The 4,421-nt window shown below is 46.3% G+C and overlaps 1 long non-coding RNA gene across 1 annotated transcript; it reads right to left on the reverse strand.

Annotated features, from left to right (window-relative positions):
- Window positions 1-680: 680 nt before the first annotated feature.
- LOC138522009 (uncharacterized) lies at window positions 681-3,283 on the reverse strand. The gene is made up of 2 exons (XR_011283211.1): window positions 3,107-3,283; window positions 681-910 (listed from the first exon to the last, which is right to left on the reverse strand). It is a non-coding gene; the product is annotated as an uncharacterized lncRNA (long non-coding RNA).
- Window positions 3,284-4,421: the final 1,138 nt, after the last annotated feature.

Consider the following 4,421-nt stretch of genomic DNA (forward strand, 5'->3'; position numbering starts at 1 on the left):
TTACTCCCGGATGACTTCGTATTACGCTAGGATGGCTCCATGACAACTCTAGGATGGGTGGGGATTACTCCAGGATGGTTCCATGATAACTTTAGGATGGGTTCTGAATTGTAAATGATTAATGCAGACTACTCCAGGATGAGTTTTAATGATTTCAAGATGCTTCCAAAAGATTTAGGAAAAGTGGCTGGATTACCCCAGGATGTATCCCTTTTGAGTAACATTGGTGGCATTACTTTACAATGACTCTAGTTAGACTTCTAGATAGTTTACAGGGAAAATAAAATTATATGGAATTTTGCAGGTGTCACTTCATCTTTGCTAGAGCACCCGTTAACTAAGTTCCCTCGATTTAGTGCACACAACTACAAACACCCCCACTTCCCAGGTCACAAACCAACCTGTAAGCTCCCTCATTTCAATTCTCACCTCTAGCCAGCATGGCCTCACCCCCAATAAACTCCCACAATTGCAAAGCACTGCACTAAAATACACTCTTCCAGCAGCCTACACAGAATCTACCCGCATGACAGACTGCCGCTAGTCACTTCACCCAATATCAATAAGAGCAGCTAACAATTACCCAGTTCATATTATGATTGTAGCAGCTATAAATTGTTGATATTTTAATATAGTATTGCTCTTGTTATAAGATATCTTCAATCAAACATAGGCTCAGAAAGTGTTCAGCATTTTTTTATTCAACAAATTCGGTTTAACAGCATAGCTGTATTCCATAAGAATGAATAGGTTTGAAAAAAAACCAACAAATATCATCGATCCTGCATTTCAAAATGCAGAGTCTTCCTTAGGCCTCTTCTGGCATTGCAAATTTTGGTGGCGAGCTTCCTTATCACCCAGCCGTCCATAGTAGGCCAACTGTTAGCCTTGCAGACAGATCTCAAAGATTCTACAAAAAAAGAAAGGATATATGAACCTAAATGGACATCTGAATAGGCATTGTTAAATTCCTTATTGTAGAATACATACCAGATTAATGTTAAAATGTCAATTTACAAATGCATCACTACATTTAAATGCATTTGTACACAAAGGATGAAACGGGCTTAAAGATAGATTTGAACTGAAAATGAATTATGGTTTTCTGTGGCTGCATTCAGAATTTTATTGTCTTTAGTGTAGCTATATTGATTTATATCAGTTAGAAATAGAAGGCATAAGTGAAAATGGGGAAATAGTCTTTCAAACCCTTTGCTAATTAAATACCTCCCCTTTTGCCCATACCATTCTTACACCCCGATACATATCTACCAACAACGCGCACATATCTTGTACCCACACTCACACTCCCATCTGCACAACCTCTGCCACCCACCCGGCTACTCGATAACTTCCTCTATGCAGTTGAAGGGGCCAAAAAGTATTAAAAAAAACAAGAAAAAAAAAACATGTTAAAAGAAATACAAATTTGAGATACTCTTCTTTAAAAAGGTAGCATATTTGCAAGGTAGCATATTTGCATTGGGGTAACAGACTACTTCCTCCCAAGAGTTCACTCTTGTTTTCTTTATCCATCCTACTTTCTTTGCAAATGATATATGGCATTTATAATGCGTCTATACACAAGTGTTCGAAATGCGACGAGGCAGGGGAGGGGGAACAGAGGGAAGACAGACAACGATCTTACTAGGCCAGGTGTCATTCAGATCGCACAAGTGCATGGGAAGGGGAAAAGTGCGAGGGGAAGGGAGAGGGGAAAAGTGCAGTACATGGGAGAGGGAGAAAAAGTGCAGTACATGGGATAATAGAATAAATAAGAAAAATAAAGGCGGGATGATGGCAAGTGCAGGGTAAGAGCAGACATAAGTGCTGGTGGGGGACTGTAGGGATACAGAATACAGTTCCCAGGTGCGGGGGTTGCCAGTGCAGGTGTGTAAATGGCGGGGCCTAGGCCCAAGGTCTCAAAGGGTGGCCAGGTAGCCAGTGCAGTTTCAGCCAAGAATTCAGCAGGGGATGGGGGGGGGGGGAAAGGTTTTGAGGTGCTTCCGGAACTGGAGATGGTTCTCCTCAAGTTTCAGGGAAGCAGGAAGGCTGTTTCAGGAGGAGGCCCCTGCCGAGGAGAGAGATCTACCACCAACTGGTTGCTTGGAGAAGCGAAAGACCCTGAGGGAGTTGGAGGCGGATGATCAAAGAGCTCGAGAAGGAAGATTTTTGGGAAGAGAAAGTTGAAGGTATTGCGGCCCCAGGCCCAAGAAGGCCTTGTGGACAATGCAGAGGGTGTTCAACTTAATCCTTGCAGCCACCTCGAGCCAGTGCAGAGATTTCAGTCCTGGAGAGATACGATCCCTGGGCTTGAGGCCAAGGACAAGTCTCGCAGTCCTTCTGGATAAATTGCAGAGGGCGGAGAGTAGAGGCAGGCAGACGTGACTCTCAACCTGTTTGACGGATACCTGCAGCAGGTGCATTAACCCACTACACCATGAAAGGAACCCTAAACTGCGGAAAGGAAAAGACGTCTAGCTGTTTGTGAGCCATTTTTCTTGTTTGGCTCATTTATCTCATACAGAATCACAGTTGCTGATACAGTGGCAGGGCTTTTAACGGGATAAGTTTGGGGGCTGCGTCGCCCCTGAAGTTCCCTTCAGGTCAAGCCGAGCACTATGTCAAGAATTGATGTGGTGTTCACGGGCGCCGCATGAGGTTGCTTGCTCCACTCTGGAACAAAGCCCTGACTCGGCTAATGCGTATTATTGGCCAGCAGACTCCATGATTTGACAGACACGGTGAATAGCTCAGTCGGTTGAGCACCTGTGAAAAGAGATTTACGTTCAAACAACTGGCTTGAGCTCCTTTTTAGGATTTCCTTATTCTGAGGTTGATGTTGTGAATGTTATTGAGTTTAGAGACGCCCTCAGCGACACCAATCACTTAAGCGCCGAGAAGCAGGCTAGTTTCTGGTTTGCAAATGTATACACTGGCATGACACGAACATGTGTGTGTTTGTTCAAAAGGGAAGTAACCACGTCCCCCATCTCTGAAACTCCCACCCCTTGCCCCTGGGTGCGTTATTCCTGTCCCCTGGGGGAGGGGGCGCATAGTAGGTATGCTTGCCCTGGTGGAGAATTAAAATAGAAAGCGCTCTCACCACCCAGTAGCAGCTTCATGGCTCCTCTCCCTCCTCGGTGGGTGGTCCAGTCCTTCTGTAACACAGGAGGGGGTGTGGGAGGGAAGGAAAAACAGGTCAAGTGGGCGCACATATGAGCAGACCCAGCCTCGCCCCCTCTGCCAATCCAATTCAACCTCACGCCATTATTTTGATCGGCTTTACCTGTTTTGTACATCACAAGGCAAACCTGAGCAAACATGCATATCGCACAGAAACGGTCTTTTCGAAACAAGGCACTAGTTCCAATGTTGGCAGAAAAAGGATCTGAAAGTGATTTGACAAGGATCACACCGAGTTGAAGTGGAGATAGGACTAGACTCGGTCTGCTTGGTCCAGAGCCAGCACGCTGGCAGACTGGCCACTGCACCACTTGCCGCCCGCAAAATACACACCCTGCTAGAGGCATCTTGCCAGGTTGAACACATCCTACAGAATGCTGTGTTATTGTGGGCACGAGGATGAGTATCTCGGCAGGGGGCACTGAGTCTGGTGGTCAGGAGGGCATGATAATGGGAAGTCTCCCTGGTTTGGAGCCGTCCCTGCATGCAGGCAGGCACCTTGCCCCCTGACTGCAGGGGCACTTAAGAGCCGCAGCCTGAGAGGGGCAGCTGTCCACGTGCTCTTTAACATTTGAAGAGTTTAACAGCCATCCCCGCTGTCCAGGCTGACACAAATGAAATGCAGCCTTTGAATTTCAGAAGCACCGCTCTGTCCTAGTATACCCGCGCTGCTGGCTAGCACCGGGGCTTCTGCACAGCCCAGAAAACCCCCTCACCAGGCGTGCACCCACCTTGTGTTTGTATTTTACCTTTACTAAGCGCAAAATAGGTGCTGTGTATGTACTTAATAAAGTACGCTGAACCGTGACATCTGTCCGTTTTTAAGGCGATCGAGCCTCGGAAAAAGCACTTCTGCCGATAGTATCGAAAACATAATGTCACAAAAGCACAGCATCAACCTGTGTACAGTAATATGGGGATTGGCTAGACTGCTAACAGATTACATCCCTGCGGGTCTTCCGTTTTTTTTTTTTTTTATTTCCATTGTGTTTGTGAGCTTCGATCCTCTCAGCCAGTGCAGCGCCATCTTCTCCTCGCTGGGGAAGATCGAGGCCGGTCTGCCTCGTCAATCAAGATAACATATATGCGTCCTGGCACAGAGATCAAAAAGATGCGCGAAAGCAGGGACTCTAAAAGAAACAAACCTAGAAATGCACGCATCATCTGCTTACCTAATTATTCTGGCGTTTGTTTTGCGATTCCCACGCTGGAATCTTGACCTCCGCCATTGCTGC

This window comes from Ambystoma mexicanum, chromosome 1q, assembly GCF_040938575.1.
Source record: "Ambystoma mexicanum isolate Mex_15411 chromosome 1q, UKY_AmexF1_1, whole genome shotgun sequence".
Taxonomy (NCBI): Eukaryota; Metazoa; Chordata; class Amphibia; order Caudata; family Ambystomatidae; genus Ambystoma; species Ambystoma mexicanum.